Source organism: Schistocerca gregaria, chromosome 3, assembly GCF_023897955.1.
Source record: "Schistocerca gregaria isolate iqSchGreg1 chromosome 3, iqSchGreg1.2, whole genome shotgun sequence".
In the NCBI taxonomy this organism is placed as follows: domain Eukaryota; kingdom Metazoa; phylum Arthropoda; class Insecta; order Orthoptera; family Acrididae; genus Schistocerca; species Schistocerca gregaria.
Genome location: NC_064922.1, coordinates 776,084,910 through 776,108,452, shown reverse-complemented (window position 1 = coordinate 776,108,452; position 23,543 = coordinate 776,084,910). Strand labels below are relative to the sequence as shown.

The 23,543-nt window shown below is 45.0% G+C and overlaps 1 protein-coding gene and 1 pseudogene across 1 annotated transcript in view; both read right to left on the bottom strand.

Annotated features, from left to right (window-relative positions):
- LOC126355031 (uncharacterized) overlaps window positions 1-23,543 on the bottom strand; it is a 415,838-nt gene that overhangs the window by 345,681 nt on the left and 46,614 nt on the right. The gene's annotated exons all lie outside the window — the stretch shown is intronic.
- LOC126356659 (5S ribosomal RNA) lies at window positions 15,450-15,567 on the bottom strand (annotated as a pseudogene).

The window sequence follows — 23,543 nt, the reverse complement described above, 5'->3', positions numbered from 1 at the left end:
GAGTGTGCGCTGATATGAAAATTCCTGGCAGATTAAAACTGTGTGCCCGACCGAGACTCGAACTCGTGACCTTTGCCTTTCGCGGGCAAGTGCTCTACCAACTGAGCTACCGAAGCACGACTCAGGCCCAGTACTCACAGCTTTACTTCTGCCAGTATCCGTCTCCTACCTTCCAAACTTTACAGAAGCTCTCCTGCGAACCTTGCAGAACAAGCACTCCTGAAAGAAAGGATACTGCGAGACATGGCTTAGGAACAGCCTAGGGGATGTTTCCAGAATGAGATTTTCACTCTGCAACGGAGTGTGAGCTGATATGAAACTTCCTGGCAGCTTAAAACTGTGTGCCGGGCCGAGACTCGAACTCGGGATCTTTGCCTTTCGCGGGCAAGAGCTCTACCAACGTGCCCGCAAAAGGCAAAGATCCCGAGTTCGAGTCTCGGTCCAGCACACAGTTTTAATCTGCCAGGAACTTTTAGCGATACAGTTGTTTGGTGGAAGATTTGAGAAAAGCCTGGGGGATGTTTCCAGAATGAGATTTTCACTCTGCAGCGGAGTGTGCGCTGATATGAAACTTACTGGCAGATTAAAACTGTGTGCCCGACGGAGACTCGAACTCGGGACCTTTCCCTTTCGCGGGCAAGTGCTCTACCAACTGAGCTACCGAAGCACGACTCACGCCCGGTAAGTGTTAACTTTTCTTTTTTTCGCGAGCAGCGCACAAGTGGGACGATAGAGAAACAGTGTGAAAATTGTTCGATCAATCCTCCGCCAGGCGTTTAACGGTGAACTGCAGACTAGTCATAGAGAAGTAGATACAGTAAATTATGCACATCCATCACATTTTGACATGTACAAGCATACACTGAACTTAACATGGAAATACAAAGAAGTACTCGTCATATATCACGTAGTACATTATTTTTCGTAGCAGATAAGAGCACGGTGCTCAGAATGCCAAAATACAGTTTAAAGACAAACGCTTACCGAAGATTTAAGTTGGTCTTTCACGCAAGTTGTGATAATATCGCGTTGGATAATCGGTCATGATCGATGCGCTCAACTGTGGAGAATGAACATCGTTGTTTCTATTCTACACGGCGGTTTCCATTAGTTCGGCGTGTCTGGGAAGAGAAAAGACGAGCGATAATGGTGTGGAACACTCACTTTAGATGTTAAAAAGTTATGTATTACCTCCGTCGTGGAGCCGGCGAAGCCACGATTAAGTAACAGGCATCCGTGAAGGTACGAGAGAGAACGAACAGCGCCCCAGGGAACAGCGCAACGCGTCCGGACAGGATTTATAGACTCCAGTCGAGGACCATTCGTTCAGCAGTCGGCGATCTTCTTCGGACCCGCATGGAAAGCCAGCGGCGGAAACAGCGCAGTATAAACGTGGGAAGCCCGTGGCTAGACAGCAAGGGGCGGAGCAGTTGTGTTGCGCAGACTCTTCCTGCAGCACAAGGACTCCTACATTGCATCTGAACATTCTGTCGAGCGAATCGTTTAAGTTACTAGACTCCTGTTTTGGAAGACCAGAGCTGAATTTCTCTAGTGACCATCCACATTTAGGTTTCTAACTTTTCCCGTAAAGCAAGTGAATGTACCGAAGTTATTCCTTGTAAAGGAGCGAACGATTTGCATCACCTCCCTTTCGTGGTTTCCCTAAATCACTCCATGCGAATTCCGCGACGCTTCCTTTGAATGGGCACGGCCAATTTCCTTCCCCATCCTTGAAGGAATCCGAGTTCGTATTCGGTCTCTCATGACCTAGTTGTCGACGGGACGTCATAACCTAATTTTAATTCATTCTTCCACTGTTGGCAGATATCGCAGAAGAAATTTCTTTAATTGCGCTACTCTCGCCTTCAGCGAATATTTTAATACTATTCCTACATGTGATCGACAGTGCTCTTGCTTTCTTTAAATGCTGAACATCAGAGTTTGCTTCGTTTAATCTTCTCTCAATGTGGGTATCCCATGAGTCTGTGAATCGTCTGATCGCTGTTCAGCGCGTATTTAGCATCTTCGCAATGTGCGGATTGTTTATATGATTCAGAACTGAGGAAACACTTTCCCGAAAGGTGTCTGAAAAAAAATCGCCTAAATACCATAATATGACTAACTGTCGCGTCGGATCTACTATTGTTACTTCCGTTAAAACTTCCAGAGAGAGTCTAACGTTTCGAGCCCAGTTGCGGGAGACACCTTAAGAGAAAAAGTTATTCTTTGGAGATAAATCGATAACAGTATCGTAAGCTCAGCTTACGGAGATTCGTCCAACAGATGGCAATGAACCGTTGGAGAATAGTTTTATACAAGCTGGGCAAAATAAAACTGGCTCGTGAAATATTTCATGCACAATAACATAGGCAACCCAGCTTATATCATTCGCCGCTGCGTCAGATGGCTGAAGTTGGGTTGTCTACCTTAAGATGCATGAAATATTTTACGAGGCAGTTTTATATGGAGCAATCAAAAAATTTCCTTTGTGAGCGTTACTGCAGCGTATATGCAACTTAGTGCGAATCCGATACGGGTACGTAGGCACCAACACGTAGGCAAGGAAATAGTGTGCATTCGCGTCTTTCCGGCGTGCCACCGTTAAATTTGGAAATGTGAACTACGGCGACGTTATTACCAAATGCGCCCAAACAGGATCAATGTGCTGTTATTCAACAGCGGTAGATATCCACCGGAGAATGAATGGTGAATGATTTGTGTAGAGCAGCGCATCTATCGAAGACCAGTGTTGGGGGGATTGTGGGTCAAATTATGTGGTGGTCGTGATTCGACACAGTACGCTGGTCGATCTGGAAGGCCGGCCACGCCCATTTACGGACAACAAACGCCTTGTAGTGATGATCTCTCCCCATGTGATTATCACACCTTGCTTCCCCTAAATAAGACGCTGAAGGACTGACGACTCCCTTCGCACGAGGATGTGGAGCAGGCATTTACGGATTTCTTCACGCAGCTAGATACGGCGTTTTACCAAATCTTCAACCTGATGCATCGGTACGATGATTGCCTCAAGGCGATTTTACCTGATTGGTATACCGATTCTAGGCCGTAGGGCTCGAATGGAAACATTCTGATCACAGCTTCTGAAATGTCAGAAGGAAGCACCATTGGACGAAGTGTTAAACAAGGTTGTTGCCTTTCCCCACTGTTGTTTAACGTATACCTTGAAGAGATTATTGCGAAAAGCTTATATGGGAAAAGAGGAATACGTATTGGTGGAAAGAGAATAACTGCATTAGTGGCAGAAAGTGAGCGGACAGTGAATAACATGCTGAAAGATCTGAATGAAGCTTGAGTGAAATATGAGATGAAAATAAACACAGCAAAAACAAAGAGTATGGTCATCAGTACAAGACGCAGACTGTCCAATATTAAAATAGGACAATCTACCATTAGCCGAGTAAGTGCATTTAGATATCTTGGAAGCAAAATAACTGAAGACTTGAGATGTCACCAGGAGGTGAAAACTCGAATTGCTATAGCGAAGGAGGCATTCAACAAAAAGAGGAGACTCTTATGTTGCAAATTAGATAAAGGATTAAGGAGAAGTCTTGGAAAATGATTTGTCTGGAGTGTGGCACTATAAGAGGCAGAAACATGGGCGCTGAGATGAGAGGATGAAAAAAGGTTAGAAGCATTTGAGATGTGGATGTGGAGGAGAATGGAGAGAATAAGCTGGATAGAAAGAATGAGTAATGAAAGAGTATTTGAAAGGGTTGATGAGAGAAGATGTCTGCTGAAGGTTGTAAGAGAAAGGAAAAAGAACTGGTTGGGACATTTATTGAGAAGGGAGTGCTTGGTAGCAGATCCTTTGGAAGGTCTGGTGTGTGGGAGAAGACTGAGAGGAAGGAGGAGATACAAGATGATAGACGACTTAAAGGGAAGAGGAAATTATGCAGACCTGAAGAGGATGGCAGAAGACCGGACAGCCTGCAGAACTACCATGTGAAAACCTGCCTTTCGGCAGAACACTTATCATGATGTATAGCGACTATTGTCTCTGAAGTAAACACTGGCCCTGAAAGCCTACAGTCTACAGGGGCGTGCTGAAAAGTAATTCCTTCGAATTTTTTATTCTAATATCAGTATCGCTTGGGGTATTACATGTCTTGCATATTGCTCGGTTGACCTCTCTGCTTTGCTGACGCAAGTTGCAAACCTCTGCCGCTAGAGCGTTCCGGATTGTAGCATGTAACATGGTGGTGTGTAACATAATTATATCGATATATGAGAAAAACCATACTGTAATCGAGTTTCGAACTCGTACTGTTCGTCCACATATGGAGCAACCACACACGTACACTGCGACATCTGCAACAATCCGACGTCTTGAGTTCACCGTCATCGAACGTCCTCCATACAGTCCCAACTTGGCACCATCCGATTTTCATCTGGTTCCAAAACTAAAGAACACTTTCGAGGACTTCCCTTTGATAGTAATGAAGCGGCGCAAGCAGAGATGAAGTTGTGGCTCCTTAACAGTGTCAAACATTCTATAGTGACAGTATCAACAAACTAGTCTTTCGTTGGGAGAAATGTATTTGTCGTCATGGTGTTGAGAAGTAAATAAGTAGACACGAAGAATAAAGATGTAGAATGTTAATAACGTTTGTTTTATTTAAAAGACTTTAAAAGTTTTCACATAAAAATTCGGAGGCTTTACCTTTCAGTACGCCTTCGTATTCTATTTCTGTTAATAGTATGCGCGGATTCACTGTGCAACTGGCCCACTTCTACAACCCTGAAGAAAGCCCTTGAGCATACGGTAAGAGTTAGGTCAATCATATAAGTTGAAAAAATAAATTAATGTAACTTCGTCACATAAACTGACCTTCGAACTGTTTCGGAGGATTATGCCTTCGTCCTCAGTTGGATTAATATAAATGAATAAGAATGACACTGTAGAAAGTATATGCGCAATAAATACGACGCGAAAAGCAGTCTGTAAAAACAAACTAAAACGCAGCGCCACAGTTTATGTAGTGTTTAAAAATCGCTTGAAACACTGGAACGCGCCTGCCCTATGGCCCTGATCTCCCACACGTGGTTATCACGTTTTCGATCCCTCAAAAAAGGCCCGGAAGTGTCGACGATTCCTGTCGGGCGAAGATGTGTAGCAGGCAGTTAGGACTTCTTCGCGCAGCAGGACACGGTGTTTTGCCAAACGGGTATCTTATTCGGGGTCCGTCGGTGGGATTATTGCCACAATGCTCACGGGAATATTGCCTGGTTGGCACACCGAGTCTGTATTGAACTGCCTTCGAACGAAAATTTTTTTATCGCCCCTTATACTCGGACAAAGAAACAGGTTTGATGTCCATAAACAAACGCATAAATTGATGAAATATTTTTCTTAAAAAAAGTCTTTTTTAACAGAGAAAAAGTTGGCTGTCTTGAGGGAGAAAAATACGCTTGTTTCTGGAGTTATTTTGGTATGCAAACAGAAAAAGTAACGCAAGAGATAACGTAAAGATGCTTTCTGTACTGCCTTCTATATACTGTTCGATGTGTTTGTGTATTTACACGATGTTTCAGATAAGGTGATTTTCTCTATAACTTACAAAATGATAAGTTAAATGAATATTTATTTGGATATGTAAACATAAGAATCATTGCCCTCCCTGAGAAGTTACGAACATAGTTTATTTAATATTTTTTTCAGACTGTTACAGCAAGATGTCATAACTTATAGAAACGGCATCTTTTTCTGTCATGTAGCAGACGTATTTGAACCAGCTGTGTACATTTTCTATCAATTTTAGCTATGGGGTAGGAAACATTCGAAGTTTTAACATTGGATGCACATGCTACACGTAACTGGATGTGTACAGATGGATGTTTATGTGGCGGAATGTCCTTTTAAGTGAGGTATTCGAACGCGTGTCCATTTTCCTGAATGCACAACACAGTGAGCCTTGTAAAGAACCCGAGGACAAGACCTAAAGTTGCAGGTGTCAAAGAAGGACAAGCTTCCTCGGAACGCCGTTTGAAGTCATTTTCGGTTAGACTGTAGACTGTTTCCTTACACCGCAGTATATAGGGCGGGTCGGAACACACAAACAAACGGTGTTCAGTCTGCCACGGATACTGACGTCGATAAACAAATCTCAGGTGACTTCAAACAACGTAGCAGCGAAGCTACTCGCTCCATGACACCACCAATTTTCATCCTGTCCGTAGGCAGTCCGGAAGGATCACTGCGTTGCACATTCAGGAAAATGGCCACGCGTTCGAACACCTCACTTAAATGGACATCCAACTGAACAAAATGGTTCAAATGGCTCTGAGCACTATGGGAATTAACATCTGAGGTCATCAGTCCCCTAGAACTTAGAACTACTTAAACCTAACTAACCTACGGACATCACTCACATCCATGACCGAGGCAGGATTCCAACCTGCGACCGAAGCGGTCGAGCGGTTCCAGACTGAAGCGCCTAGAACCGCTCGGCCACTACGGCCGGCTCCAACTGAACACAGCCAATTATATACAGCATGTTGCATCCATCCCTAAAGCTTTGAACGTTTCTGGCTCCCTAACTGAAACGGACAGAAATTTTATTTAAATTGTTCTGTAAACAGTTGTTTTAAATACACAGCTACATGACAGGAAAAACAATGTTGTATTAGACAATTATCTCGTTTCTGTAACTCTGTGGGAAATCCATATTACTATCCGCTATCCCACAGCCCAGTACTCGTTGTTGGTTCCCTATATAACAGCAACCACGGGCAATAAAAATTTGATTTTCAATATTTCGCGTAATTACTGGCAAAATTTAAAATACTGTCAGAATCTACTCATTAAGAAGTATACTTTTATGTCCAAAGTTTAGCACAGTAAGATAAGTATTACGGTTAGAAACTGCGTGTTTGTCTTGAGGCCGTGTACTGATGGCAAATACCTGGAATACATTCATCACCTATTTGAGGATTAGAGCACTTAACGTCTTCCAACAAACTTTACACATAACTTTGAAACTTTTCTCCGCTAACAAACTCCACAAAATGACGAAAGAAAAAAAAAGTTTACGTCTTTCTACAATTTTGTTGTTTATGTAGTGAAACTTCATCATTTTAATTTCCCAGTATCACTTCTTTAATACCAATCCTGCTCGCAACGCAGTCTGCACACAACAACCACGTATACCACTGAATGTACCTGCAAAATTTTATCTTTCTACGACACATAATTCAAGAGATATGACAGGATAAACAACTGGAGGCGTGAAGAGCTAGGTTTTGCTTAAACTGACGCGCAATAAAACTTCAGCATCAAATATGTTGTTTCCAATTCATTAGTTTTTTACCACTAACTCTGTTCGCAACACAATTGCAAACAGTATCTACATATATCACCGAACGTATGTGCGTCAGATATGAAGTCATAAAGATTGAGATTCGTGAAAAACTAGCTTTTGCCGGACTATGTTCATCCAGTGTTTAATAATGAGAGCGGCTAGCGACTTCTAACCAAACAAACAGACACCGTCCTGACAGGCCTTGAAGACCTTACGGTACCAACTGACCGCCGTATCATCCCCAGCCCTTGGGCGCCACCGAATGCGGATACGGAAGGACATGTGGTCAGCACACCGCTCTCCCGGCCGATGTCACTTTTCGTGATCGGAGTCGCTACTTCTCAGTTAAGTAGTTCCTCAATTGGCCTCACAAGGGTTGAGTGCACATACGTGGCAGACACGGTAGGTGACCCATCCAAGTGTTAGCCAGGCCCAACAGTGCTTAACTTCGGTGATCTGGCGGGGACCGCTGTTACCACTGCGACAAGGACTTTGGCGACTTCTAACACACTTGAATCGTAATTTCAGAGCTTTCCTACACTTTTTCTCGTTTACATACTGAAAGTCAAAATATTTAACACGTGAACTCATTTTTTGTAGTTATCATATCACTGAAGCTGTTCTATACGAGGGAGTTGGATTCTTTAAAGACTCGGGGGATCTCTGGTAACTAAGTACACTACACAACTTCACAGACATTGTAGTGTTCCTTGCGTTGACCCATCTAAATAAATATTACTTTCACTCATTCTGGTTATTTTGTAAGTAGCAGAGAAAAATACTTTGACTAAAACAGTCTATGTATTTTCTCTAGCAATAATCCACACATATTATAAAAATATATGTATTTATGTATATGTATGTATGTTTGTTCCACATGTCTTCCTAAGCCACTGGACCGATTTCAACTACACTTGATACACAAATGACTTAACTGTGCGGCAATCATCGCTGTGGGGTAAGAACCACCTCCGAATCAAAGGGGTAGGGTCAAAAAAGCAGTGTAACCCACGACACGAGAGTAGCCATATTTTAGGCATCCAGTATTTGAGAATAAGAGTACTTAGTAACTTGCAACGAACTTTACACATAATTTCAAACATTTAAGAACCTTTTTATCGCTGACAACCCCAACAAAAAGATGAAAGGAAAAAAGTTTATGGCTTATTATATTTTCGCTGTTCATGTACTGGAACTGCTGCCTGAAGCATGACGTTTTAATTTACCACTTCGTTACTAATAACCCTATTGACAACACATTCCGCAGACAGTAGCCACATATACTGGATGTACGTGCAAAACTGTAGCATTGTTCAGCACATAGTTCAGGACATACGACGTCATAAGCATTAAGCTGCGTCAAAATGAAACTGCAGTGCAAAATTCCCTAGCGATATGAGTGATATATGTGTACAAATACGTGTGAAATATGCAAAATATATACGAAATATATCTGATATGTGTGTACGCGGACACAGGCACGGATAAGAAGCTCATTATAAAGCCCTGGAACGATTTCAGCCAAATTTGATACACATATTACACTACTGGCCATTAAAATTGCTATACCACAAAGATGACGTGCTACAGACGCGAAATTTAACCGACAGGAAGAAGATGCTGTGATATGCAAATGATTAGCTTTTGGCAACGGTGGCGTCACCTACAACGTGCTGACATGAGGAAAGTTTCCAACCGATTTCTCATACACAAAAACAGCAGTTGACTGGCGTTGCCTGGTGAAACGTTGTTGTGATGCCTCGTGTAAGGAGGAGAAATGCGTACCATCACGTTTCCGACGTTGCTAAAGGTCGTATTGTAGCCTATTGCGATTGCGGTTTATCGTATCGCGACAGTGCTGCTCGCGTTGGTCGAGATCCAATGATTGTTAGCAGAATATGGAATCGGTGGTTCAGGAGGGTAATATGGAAACCCGTGCTGGAACCCCACGGCCTCGTATCACTAGCAGTCGAGATGACAGGCATTTTATCCGCATGGCTGTAACGGATGGTGCAGCCACGTCTCGTTCCCTGAGTAAACAGATGGAGACCTTTGCAAGACAACAACCATCTGGACGAACTGTTCGAGGACGTTTGCAGCAGCATGGACTAGCAGCTCGGAGACCATGGCTGCGGTTACCCTTGACGCTGCATCACAGACAGGAGCACCTGAACTAAAGGACGAACCTGGGTGCACGAATGGCAAAACGTCATTTTTTCGGATGAATCCAGGTGCCATACTGGCATATCACACGGCGTGATGGTATCGAGTGCCACTGGTTATACGTCTCGGTCACCTCTTGTTCGCATTGACGGCATTTCGAACAGTGGACTTTACATTTCAGATGTGTTACGACCCGTGGCTCTACACTTCATTCGATCCCTGCGAGACCCTACATTTCAGCCGGATAATGCACGACCGCATGTTGCAGGTCCTGTACGAACCTTTCTGGATACAGAAAATGTTCGACTGCTGCCTTGGCCAGCACATTCCCCAGATCTCACACCAATTGAAAACGTCTGGTCAATGGTGGCCGAGGAACTGGCTCGTCACAATACGTCAGTCGCTTCTCTTGATGAACTGTGTTATCGTGTTGAAGCTGTATGGGCAGCTGTACCTGTACACGCCCTCCAAACTCTGTTTGACTCATAGCCCAGGCGTAACAGGGCCGTTATTATGGCCAGAGGTGGTTGTTCTGGGTACAGATTTCTCAGGAACTATGCACCCAAAGTGCGTGAAAATGTAATCACATGTTAGTTCTAGTATAATATATTTGTCCAATGAATACTCGTTTGTCATTTGCATTTCTTCTTGGCGTAAAAATTTTAATCGCTAGGAGTGTAGTTACGGTCTGGAAGTAATACTATCGGAGTGGGAACCACCAGCGTCCTATTCGGGTGATCGTTATAAAGTGGTGAGAGAAGGGGGGAGGAGGAGATAGGCAGACAGCGAGAGGTAAGGAGAAGATGGACAGAGCGAGAGGGGGGAATAAACAGAGTAAGGAGAAAGGAGGGAATGGACAGGGAGAGGGGAGAGGAGGAGATGAATAGGGAAAAGGGTGAAGGAGGAGATGAACAGGGGCAGTTGGAAGAAGGAGATGGACTAATAGGAGATTGGAATAAATACATACCCTGGCCCTGTCGCTGTTTTAAAATGTTTGATCCACATTTTTCCTACTGTTTCGCGTCTTGGCAGTTTACATTCACTTTAATTCGCTTCGGCCGTTAATAATCTTTATCGTTGTTACTTTGGTACGGTTATCGACTTTTTGTATCACGGATGGCACCTCATAACCTCACTTTCACGCTTCGATATCGAGCTTAGCGTAGTGACGCGACGGCGACGTCGCCTTGCCGTTTCGTTCCATTCAAGTCCAGTTTGCTTCGACCTTTATATGGTCGACAGCTCCCGTCTTCCACCTTCCCGTAGCGCAGATGCCGAGGCGGGCCGCAGCCCCCTACCTCGGAATACATTTCCACACTAAAGAACCGGAGTGGAGGAGAGATGAAAGGTGAGCCGGTCGGCGCATTCCTGTGTGATCGCCGGGGCCCAAACGTGCCGACCGGAAGCGCGCGGGCCCACTTCCTCCGCTGCGCTCCGCGGCCCGGTAGCCGGCAGCCGGCAGCTAGCAGGTAGAAGGTAGCAGCGAGCCAGCGACCGCCTCCATTAGCGCCTCGAGCCACTCCTCTGCGCATGCGCCGCTTCCGTTTCCACTGCGTCACCCTGCCTGCTGTCGGCAGCTCCCACACCGGTGGCCCGTTTCCTCTCCTCTGCGCCACCTTTCCGCTCTAGTGACGTATCGGGCCGCACATTCCAACCATTACTTTCTGAACGACTGACTACGGATCGCAAGAAAGGCGCTACCTCTGCCGACAGTTGATACTTTCGCGACGTCTTCAGGCAGTGCTTTATCTGCTGCTCATAAGGGCCTCACATGTTCAGTAATATTGTCAAATCGTCAATATAATGACCGTCTGAGGACCATATTTACATATTGTTGACAACAGAAACATTGACGAGCAATATTTTCACGTTTCAATATATCGGCTTGCGGAACGTGCCTAATCAGCCATCTCAACAGTGGAATGTCAATTATGCCGAAACGAACGTGAGGACAACACGGCACGAACGGAGAAAATCTCCGACCCGGCCAGGAATCGGACCAAGGTCCCTTTTGTTAGCCATCCGCCGCGTTGACCGCGCAGCTAACGAGGCGGACGACGATCAGTATAGATGGATCCAAAAATATTGTCAGTATAGTCAATATTAACTGCGCGTGTAACATTAAAAATTTACTGCCTGACAATATTCGTCACTCGTGTTGACAGAGCTTCATGAACCGACCACACGAGGTCAGTGTGCATTGCTTGTGTTTTCAGTTCGTCTATAATCCTCAAATTTAATTTTTCAAGCAGTCTTATAACACAAAACGGTTTTGGTAGGACTATACATTGTTGTACACTTCAGGGTTCAAAAATGGTTCGCCGGCCGCGATAGTCTCGCGGTTCTAGGCGCTCAGTCCGGAACCGCGCGACTGGTATGGTCGCAGGTTCGAATCCTGCCTCGGGCATGGATGTGTGTGATGTCCTTAGGTTAGTCAGGTTTAAGTAGTTCTAAGTTCTAGGGGACTGATGACCACAGATGTTAAGTCCCATAGTGCTCAGAGCCATTTGAACCATCAAAAATGGTTCAAATGGCTCTGAGCACTATGGGACTTAACAGGTGAGGTCTTCAGTCCCCTAGAACTTAAGAACTACTTAAACCTAACTAACCTAAGGACAGCAGACACATCCATGCCCGAGGCAGGATTCGAACCTGCGGCCGTAGCGGTCGCGCGGTTCCACACTGAAGCGCCTAGAAACGCTGGGCCACTCCGGCCGTCTCACTTCAGGTTAGTTAGTGGGGGATTCACACTGGAATTGCTGCATTCATTAATTTGAAAACATAGCTGGCCTCATGACATACAGGGCGTAATTTACTTTACTTTTCCGTATCCGGAAACCGAATTATAGTGTTTCAGCTCAGTACTGAAACACGTTCACAGCTTCTTTCTCGTCCAGCCACAGATCGTCGAGGCTGCATCTGTAGGGACAGTTTGAACAAGCCAGGTGTTTCATGTGTTGCACAGCACGACAATCGCACTTGTCAGCCACATTACCACAACCGCACTTGGTCGTGATTGTTTTCATCAGGACCAGTCCTGTTCTTATGCGGTGTACGGTCGTCCACGTTTTCCAGTTTGTTATGGAGCCACTGGGCACTACCTGTGCTGTTGGATAGCCCAAGTGGTGATTCTTGAATAGTCGTGATTAAGAACGTTTTACGGGAACACTGTGGTCCAGGCTCGCTCTCTTAGCCAGTGGGCGATGCCGATCATTGATGGCTTGTCTGAGCCTCTCTGCGAATTCGTGAAATGTTCATCGAGAGCTGGGTCTCGCAAGACCAGTAACTCTGTAAGGCTTCGGTAGAAAAAATGGTTTAAATGGCTCTGAGCACTATGCGACTTAACTTCTGAGGTTATCAGTCGCCTAGGACATCGAACTAATTAAAACTAACTAACCTAATGACATCACACACATCCATGCCCGAGACAGGATTCGAACCTGCGACCGTAGCGGTCACGTGGTGCCAGACTGAAGCGCCTAAAAGCGCACGGCCACACCGGCGCTTCGGTAAAGGTGCAGGTTTATATACGTCGTTGTTATTCGATATATTTCACAAACGCTTACGTCGAAATTCTTCGCGTGGGTTGGTCTCATCCATACCGGGCAGGCGTATTCAGCCGTAGAGAAGCATCGTGCTTGTGCACAAGTTCTCAGGATATTGGGTTTTGGTTCCTACTTGGTATTTACGAGCTTTTGCAAGATATTATTTCTGGAGGCGCATTTAGCCGCAGAGGAGTATAGTGCTTGTGCGGTGGTTCTCAGGATAGTTGGTTTTGGTCCCCATTTGCTGTCTGTCCGCCCCCGGTAGCTGAGTGGTCAGCGCGACAGAATGTCAATCGTAAGAGCCTGGGCTCAATTCCCGGCTGGGTCGGTGATTTTCTCCGCTCAGGGACTGGGCATTGTGTTGTCCTAATCACCATCATGTCATCCCCATCGACGCGCAAGTAGCCGAAGTGAAGTCAAATCGAAAGACTTGCACCCGGCGAGCGGTCTACCCGACGAGAGGCCCTCGTCACACGACATTTACATTTGCTATTTACTCAATAAACACCACATTCTGTATTGTGACATCCGTACACTGGGTGGAAAGTGCGGGTATTAAAATGTTCAGCCCAATGGACGCTGTGCGTCGGCACTACATTTTTGCCGGTGGTCCTGACGCGTGCAAAACGAGGAGGGCAGGAATTCCAGGGTGCGACCCAGATGTGGAGGGAGTCCCGCCCGGACGTTGCGTCACGAAGTGCTGCAGACGCCGCGACGCCCAAATCAGACCGGTGCGCGCGGCGCCCGCATGCCAAGCGCCTTTTTGGAGGCCGGCACGGTGCGGAAGTTGCCGCAAGACCGACACCTCCTAGCACGCCCCGGGACACAGGACACCCCGAGCAACTGCTCCACTCTGGCCAGCCAGTGCGATCTCCGGAAAAGGTCCCACGTCATCTTCTTATTCTGCATAGCACGGCGCCGCTTCTTACGCACAGCTCTACAGAATTAGAAGAACATAGCTTTGCATGTCTAGGTTAGTCCATTGAGCAATAATTGAACTATGTCACCAAACTATACCTTTACCTTTCACAAATTAAGTTCAAAACAAAACATAATTCCATCTTCATCATCTAGATAAAACGAACCGAAATGTCCAACAGGTGTCAAAAACACACTGGAAATTATCATTCATCCCGTCATCCTGGGGGCTATTCATTGGATTTCCAGAGTTTCAATAAAATGTATGACCTCCGCGAGTGTTTATGACGGCCTGACACCTATATGTCACCTCATGGTCGGGTTCACTGCCATGTTGTTGTTGTTGTTGTGGTCTTCGGGCCTGAAACTGGTTTGATGCAGCTCTCCATGCCACTCTAGCCTGTGCAAGCTTCTTCATCTCCCAATACTTACTGCAACCTACATCCTTCTGAATCTGCTTAGTGTATTCATCTCTTGGTCTCCCTCTACGATTTTTACCCTCCACGCTGCTCTCCAGTGCTAAATTTGTGATCCTTTGATGCCTCAGAACATGTCCTACCAAACGGGCCCTTCTTCGTGTCAAACTGCGCCACAAACTCCTCTTCTCCCCAATTCCATTCAATACCTCCTCATTAGTTATGTGATCTACCCATCTAATCTTCAGCATTCTTCTGTAGCACCACATTTCGAAAACTTCTATTCTCTAAACTACTTAAACCTCGCCCGCATCTCGTGGTCGTACGGCAGCGTTCTCGCTTCCCGCGCCCGGGTTCCCGGGTTCGATTCCCGGCGGGGTCAGGGATTTTCTCTGCCTCGTGATAGCTGGGTGTTGTGTGTTGTCCTTAGATTAGTTAGGTTTAAATAGTTCTAAGTTCTAGGATACTGATGACCATAGATGTTAAGTCCCATAGTGCTCAGAGACATTTGAACCATTTTGAACTTAAACCTCACTAACACACTCCATGCCCGAGGCAGGATTCGAACCTGCGACCGTAGCAGCAGCGCGGTTCCTGACTGGAGCGCCTAGAACCGCTCGGCCACAACGGCCGGTGGCCCATCCTAGAATACTGCTCAAGTGTGTGGGGCTCGTACCAAATAGGACTAAGGAAATCTTCTACGGATACAAAGGAGGGCAAGACGAATGGTCGAAAGTTTTCCTGACCCATAGCAGAGTGTTACATAGACGTTGACAGATTGAACTGGCCGATTCTTGAAGATAGACGGATACTATCCCGTTAAAGCATACTAAGAAAGTTTTAGAACCAACTTCAAGTAATGAATCTAGGAGTGTAAACTCCACCCGGACACCCCATGAAGGCCCAACGGTAGCGACCGACCGCCGTGTCAACCTCAGGCCACTGGAGTCAATGGATGCAGATATGGAGGGGCATGTGGTCAGCATACCGCTCTCCTTGCCGTGCGTCAGTTGAAGGGACCGGAGCCTCTACTTCTCAATCAAGTAGCTCCTCAGTTTGTCTCACAAGGGCTGAGTGCACCCACTTGCCAACAGCGCTCGGCAGACCGGATGGTTACCCATCCAAGTGCTAGCCCAGCCCGACAACGCTTAACTTCGGTGATCTGACGGGAACCGGTGTTGCCACTACAGCAAGGCCGTTGGCGGAATGTATTAAAACCGCACACATATCGCTCCCATGGAGAAGCACAAAGAGAAGATTACACTAATTACAGCACGCACAGAGACATTTAAGCAATCTTTTTTTCCGCGCTCCACACATGAATGGGACGGCAGAAAGCCCTAATAACTGGTACAATGGGACACACCCCCTGTGCCACGCACTTCACAGTGGTTTGGGGAGTGAAGATATGTTCGCAGTTCACAATGAAATCCCCAAGCCACTGACAAAGTTCCGCGACTGTTCGCACCATTCAAAAAGACAGCCCGACAGAGGCGGATGCCAAAAATTTTGCAGCTCTGTCAGGGCACTGCAGATGACTTCCTTAACTGCCTATTCATCCCGAGATAGAGGAGCAAAGCAAGCAGTGGTATGTGGACTCACCACCGCCGAAATTGGAGAATACAAGCCACGACAGAGTGTTGGCTTTTTTTTTTTTTTTTTTTTTTTTGAACTGTCGTACTGTGGTGCTGACAGATTATGCTCGTAAGTGGTAACGGGGTGCTTTTTCCTACGTGACAACGCGACGATTCGTCATATACGGGCACAACCACGTATGTTACTTCTTTGGCCTATCGAACTTTTCCTCACATGCCATATTCTCCCGACATGGCGACCAGTGACTCCTTACCCTTTCCTCGGATAACGAAACCGTTGCGGGTCAGGCGATTCGACAAGGATGACGTGATTTTCGAGGCGTGGCGTTTCTAAGAAACCAACAAGCAGACTTCTATAACCAAGGTCTCCACGAATTCATTCGTCGTTGGTAAAAATTTGTCGCACTGAAGCGTGAATATGTAGAGGACTAATATCATCACCAAGTTTCGTGTCCGCACTTTGGTTTTTTGAGGTAATAATTAAAATCTCTGTGCCCACTTTTGGTAAGACATTTTCCATTGACATTTCTGCAGGCGGATGTGCCAGGGTGAAAATTCAAAAGGTCTGTGATTTACTTGTTGACCCTAAGATTTTCTTCTCGCACATAATATGATTTCACAGACTGCAAGGAAATGTGTGTGATGAATTCCAAAGTACATTCAACGTTTAACTGTAGGCCCACGTATGGTGTAGTACGCACCATTTGGTATTCAGTGCGAAAAATTTTAAAAATGAATAAATTTTAATATTTTGTAAATATAAAGATGAACAAAACATCGTTGGTTCCAATTGATTTAGAGGGAGAAGGTTATATATTTACAAAATTATAGTTTTGAATAGAAGCATAATATAACTGCAGACCACCTTTTTGGTGGGGCAACCACAGTATGAGTGTTCATTTTGGGGATTAATAACCACTTCAGCTGTATCTAGTCTTTTATTACAGGGTCACTACCTGTTTCGTGGTGATAAAGGACACATCTTAAGGTGAAAATATGTTTAAAACATTATCGTTGTTCTCCTAAACAAAACACCGCTGCTTTTAAACAATAATGTACAACTGATATATTAAACCGACTGCGAGATACAAAATGCGGTGCTGCGAAAATGTGCACTTTCATAGTCTTTCTTGAGAATAGGTTTTAACCCTACGATAGCAAAGCATTTAAATCATTAGACAAATTGTTTCGTCCATTTAATTATATTGATCCTCAGTACATGTAATGTTAAACAAAAATTGTACACACAACACTTTGTTGTTTTGTATTCTTCCTCGCAGTCGGTTTCCAAAGAAAATCAGCATATTTCGAAAAAGTTGTGTTTAACTGTTAAGCAATCTGAACAACTCGATACTTTCTGTCGCTGCTAATTCGCAGCTTAAAACTGCATGAAATAATTTTACTGAAGTTCACATAATCTTCATAGATTCAGCAACTGGCGAGGCTTCTCTCGCATCCCTTATACCAACGATGCCAACCGGTTTATCCCTTCGTTTTAAGCGACTGCAGTTCCTGTTTGAGGTTTTCATTTGCAATAACAATAAACAACAGTCAAGGTCAGACATTTAAATACATTGTAACTGTGTATATAGGGTGGTCCATTGACCGTGACCGCGCCAAATATCTCACGAAATAAGCATCAAACGAAAAAACTACAAAGAACGAAACTTGTCTAGCTTGAAGGGGGAAACCATATGGCGCTATGGTAGGACCGCTAGATGGCGCTGCCATAGGTCAAACGGATATAGACTGCGTTTATTTAAATAGGAATCCCCATTTTTATTACGTATTCGTGTAGTACGCAAAGAAATGTGAATGTCTTAGTTTGACCACTTTTTTCGCCTTGTGATAGATGGCGCTGTAATAGTCACAAACAAATGGCTCACAATTTTAGACGAACGGTTGGGAACAGGTACGTTTTTTAAATTAAAATACAGGACGTAGTTACGTTTGAACATTTTATTTCGGTTGTTCCTATGTGATACATGTACCTTTGTGAACTTGTCATTTCTGAGAACGCATGCTGTTACAGCGTGAATACCTGTAAACACCACAGTAATATAATAAGTGATCAAAATGACGTCCGTCAACCTCAATGCATTTGGCAATACGTGTCACGAAATTCCTCTCAAAGCGAGTAGTTCGCCTTCCGTAATGTTCGCACATGCATTGACAATACGCTGACGCTGTCAGGCGTTCTCGGTGGATGACGATAGCAAATATCGTTCAACTTTCCCCACAGAAATAAATCCTGGGACGTCAGATCCGGTGAAAGTGCGGGCCAATCCACCTGTCATGAAATATGCTGTTCAATACCGCTTGAACCTCACGAGAGCTATGTGTCGGACATCCATCATGTTGGAAGTACATCGCCATTCTGTCATGCAGTGAAACATCTTGTAGTAACATCGATAGAACATTACGTAGGAAATCAGCATACATTGCACCATTTACATTGCCATCGATAAAATGGGGGCCAATTATCCTTCCTCCCATAATGCCGCACCATACATTAACCTGCCAAAGTCGCTGATGTTCGACTTGTCGAGCCATCGTGGATTTTCCGTTGCCCAATAGTGCATATTATGCTGGTTTACGTTACCGCTAGTGGTGAATGACGCTTCGTCGGTAAATAGAACGCGTGCAATAAATCAGTCATCGTCCCGTAATTTCTCTTGTGCCCAGAGGCAGAACTGTACACGACGTTCAAAGTCGTCACCATGCAATTCCTTGTGCATAGAAATATGGTACGGGTGCAATCGATGTTGATGTAGCGTTCTCAACAGCGACGTTTTTGGGATTCCCGTTTCTCGCGCAATTTGTCTGCCACTGATGTGCGGATTAGCCGCGACAGCAGCTAAAACACCTACTTAGGCATCATCATTTGTTGCAGGTCGTGGTTGACGTTTCATATGAGTCTGAACACTTCCTGTTTCCTTAAATAACGTAACTATCCGGCGAACGGTCCGGACACTTGGGTGACGTCGTCCAGGATGCCGAGCAGCATACATAGCACACGCCCGTTGGGCAACTTGATCACAATAGCCATACATCAACACGACATCGACCTTTTCCGCAATTGGTAAACGGTCTATTTTAACACGGGTAATGTACCACGAAGCAAATACCGTCCGCACTGACGGAATATTACGTGATACCACGTACTTATACGTTTGTGACAGTTACAGCGCCATCTATCACAAAGCGAAAAAAGTGGTCCAACTAAAACATTCACTACACGATTATGCAATAAACATGGTGGTTCCTATTTTAAAAAACGCAGTTGACATCCGTTTGACCTATGGCAGCGCCATCTAGCGGGCCAACCATAGCGCCATCTGGTTTCCCCCTTCAAGCTAGACTAGTTTCGTTCTTTGTAGTTTTTTCGTTTGATGCTTATTTCGTGAGATATTTGGCCCGGTCACTATCAATGGACCACCCTGTATATCAAGAAAAAGAACTGGTAGGAATTGGAAATGGATGTAAAACAATGGCGCATTTATAACTCATTAATGAAATAATAATATGGAGTTGTTTAGTTAAGTTCCACGTTCTGGCCTAGACGGGCCAAGCGGACTCGACCACCCGCCATGTCATGACGTCACTGGATGGGGTGTGGAAGAGTATGTGGTCAGCACACCGCTCTCACCGTCGCAGTAGGGTTTCTGGCTTTGGAGCCGCTACTGATCGGTCGAGCAACTCTCTAGTTGGTCTCCCGAGGCTGAGAGCACCCCGTACTACTCCTTCACCCCATGAAAAAAATCTGTGGCAATAACAGGAATCGAACCACGTCCCCCGCATGGCAGGCAGTTGCGCTGACCGCTTTCTTTTTCTTTTTTTTTGATTAAATCTCATTTAATTGTTAATGTTCGTTGCCTTTGTTTGGGGCGGACGCCCCAAGACATCCGTTGAAGTTCGTTGTCGATCTATTTACTCGGTTGTTTTAATTACAGAGAGCTGCTAAACCTCAGACCGAACACGCTGAGCTACCGTGCCGGCTACCACTCAGCTACGCAGGCCGACATAAAAGGGTGTAATCGATATTAACTACTACTCTGTTAGGCGTACCATTGTCGGTGAGTCAAGGTTCAAATGGTTCAAATGGCTCTGAGCGCTATGGGACTTAACATCTGAGGTCATCAGTCCCCTAGAACTTAGAATTACTTAAACCTAACTAACCTAAGCACATCACACACATCCATGCCCGAGGCAGGATTCGAACCTGCGACCGTAGCAGTCCCGCGGTTCCGGACTAAAGCGCCTAGAACCGCGAGACCACCGCGGCCGGCGGTGAGTCAAGGGAAACAGCGTCAGTACGTGCTTGCAGTGCACGGTGCTACAGACGGCACTGCCGATCCACGTGTATACCTGTATTGCTGCAGACAAACCCATTTTCTGACTATCGTTACAGTACAATCCTAATCAGCCAAACGAACAATATGTCTGTCTTCTCAGGCGCTAGTGGCGTGGGCCTGTTCAGTTCCTGCATGGCGCTGACTGTGGAACTTTTGAGAAAGATATTGGCTCGCTTTCAACAAAATCTATATTAACGGCCCTTAAAAAACTAAAGTACCGATTTTATCTATGTCGTATACTGAAGAACGCACAGCCCTACATCTATGTTGCAGTTACTGTATCAGCAGACGGATATCAGGATACTGAATACTTTATAATTGAAACAACAATCTATGATGAGTGTCTATGTCACCAGTACTGTCCGCAGCATCTCTGACGAACGGTTCAAAATCTGTAAACTCGGAAAGAGAAGAACAAATACTTGTGAACCATTTAAGTTCTTGTTTTGCAAATCAAACTGCCATTTCCTGCTGATAGTTACTTTATGTATCCCATACGCGTTTCGCCTTCTCCTGTTCTAAGGCATCATCAGTGGGACCTATATCGGTACAGGTTTGTTAGTTATAGATTATCAAACAGTTCACTTAGCGATTTTTTGAAAAAAAGTAATTACTTACGATTTGCTAATCTGCGTTTCCTCACATCTGGTCTGGAGGCCGCACTACCACTTTTATCACTGCGATCTCCAGACCAGATTAGCAAATCGTAAGTAATTAATTTGTTTTACAAAAATCGCAAAGTGAACTGTTTGATAATCTATAACTAATAAAGCTATATCGATATAGATCCCGCTGATGATGCCTCAGAACAGGAGAAGGCAAAACGTGTATGGGATACATAAAGTGACTAGCAGCAGGAAAAGGCAGTTTGATTTGCAAAACAAGTATTTATATGCTTGCTGCGGAGGATGGTCACACAAACAAAAAATGGCTCTGAGCACTATGCGACTTAACATCTGTGGTCATCAGTCGCCTAGAACTTAGAACTAATTAAACCTAACTAACCTAAGGACATCACACACACATTCATGCCCGAGGCAGGATTCGAACCTGCGACCGTAGCAGTCGCGTTGTTCCGGACTGAGCGCCTAGAACCGCGAGACCACCGCGGCCGGCCGGTCACACAAACAAACTTGTCATTTAAATTCTGCTTGCATTGTACTATTTTTCTTTATTCCAGGTAAACTACAACAACTGGAAGAGCAAGTTTTACTTTAAACTGAAAATCAGTGGCAAGACTAAATGGAGACTTAACACAGACACATGTAATGTATTGCAAATACATAGAAAGAAGGATCCTTTATTGCATGATTATATGATAGCGGAACACACACTGGTAGCAGTTACTTCTGTAAAATATCTGGAAGTATGCGTGCGGAACGATTTGAAGTGGAATGATCATATAAAATTAATTGTTCGTAAGGCGGGTACCAGGTTGAGATTCATTGGGAGAGTCCTTAGAAAATGTAGCCCATCAACAAAGGAGGTGGCTTACAAAACACTCGTTCGACCTATACTTCAGTATTGCTCATCAGCGTGGGATCCGTACCAGATCGGGTTGACGGAGGAGATAGAGAAGATCCAAAGAAGAGCGGCGCGTTTCGTCACAGGGTTATTTGGTAAGCGTGATAACGTTACGGAGACGTTTAGCAAACTCAAGTGGCAGACTCTACAAGAGAGGCGCTCTGCATCGCGGTGTAGCTTGCTCGCCAGGTTTCGAGAGGGTGCGTTTCTGGATGAGGTATCGAATATATTGCTTCCCCCTACTTATACCTCCCGAGGAGATAACGAATGTAAAATTAGAGAGAATCGAGCGCGCATGGAGGCTTTCAGACCGTCGTTCTTCCCGCGAACTATACGCGACTGGAACAGAAAAGGGAGGTAATGACAGTTGCACGTAAAGTGCCCTCCGCCACACGCCGTAGGGTGGCTTGCGGAATATAAATGTAGATGTAGATGAAGACAACTAAACGGAAAATATTCAGAAACACTGAAAATAAAATAAATACGAAGCGAAGTAGGTGAGTAGGACGAGGTCGACAGCATAGGAAGTAGACGAAAAGTGCTTGACGGGATTACGATCTTAGGCGTACCAACAGTTAACATACGCATACACCACGCGGTACATTGACAGCTTGGAAGAGTTGACCGTTACACTGGCATACACCAAGGCACAGACGAAGGGGCACAGGACAATGCCCTTTGTTGGCCTGCATACTTGACGGTATACTTCCTAGAGGCACACTGCGCATCTCATTTCTCATCCGTGACGAGCACGCGAAATGACTCGTAACATTGTTGCACGCACTTCACCGCCTTATTTCGGCACTCTATTTCTGTGAGCCTACTGACTACTCCTAGCTTCCATTCAGCAGGTTTTCTGTCTGAACACGGCGTAGAATAAACGAATCATCACCTTTCTTGGGTAAATTGCCATCTTCGGAAATAGGGCCAAAATACGTAGGAACATGTTGTAATTACTGTTTGTTGCCAAGCACCTCGTTCTTCAGCTACAGGTAATCTGAGAACAAGTTTTGTTGAACAGATCGATTAAAAACGGTACAACGGCTTCCTTGCCATGTCTCTCAGATCAAAACCATAGTAGTGGTAGAGCGCTCTCTGAACTAAATACTTAGAGGCTGTCGGAATCGTTTTTTCTATTGTGGTCTACAGTCCGGAGACTAGCTTGATGCATCTCTCTACACTTATCTATCCCAAGCAAGCCTCTTGAAATCTGCATAACTGCAACATCCCACATTCACTCGAACCTGCTTATGTATCCAAGCCATGGTCTCTTTCTACAGTCCCCCCCTCAAACTCATACACACACACACGTATTTCATTATATTAATCTAACCGCTATTCTCTGTCCATAACTTGGACGCAAAGGTTTCAAATACCTTTTATTTTGACATTAAAGTTTATTTATTTACACTACTGGCCATTAAAATTGCAACACCAAGAAGAAATGCAGATGATAAACGGGTCTTCATTGGACAAATATATTATACTAGAACTGACATGTGATTACATTTTCACGCAATTTGGATGCATAGTTCCTGAGAAATCAGTACCCAGAACAACCACCTCTGGCCGTAATAACGGCCTTGATACGCCTGGGCATTGAGTCAAACAGATGCGTGTACAGGTACAGCTGCCCATGCAGCTTCAACACGATACCACAGTTCATCAAGAGTAGTGACTGGCGTATTGTGGCGAGCCAGTTGCT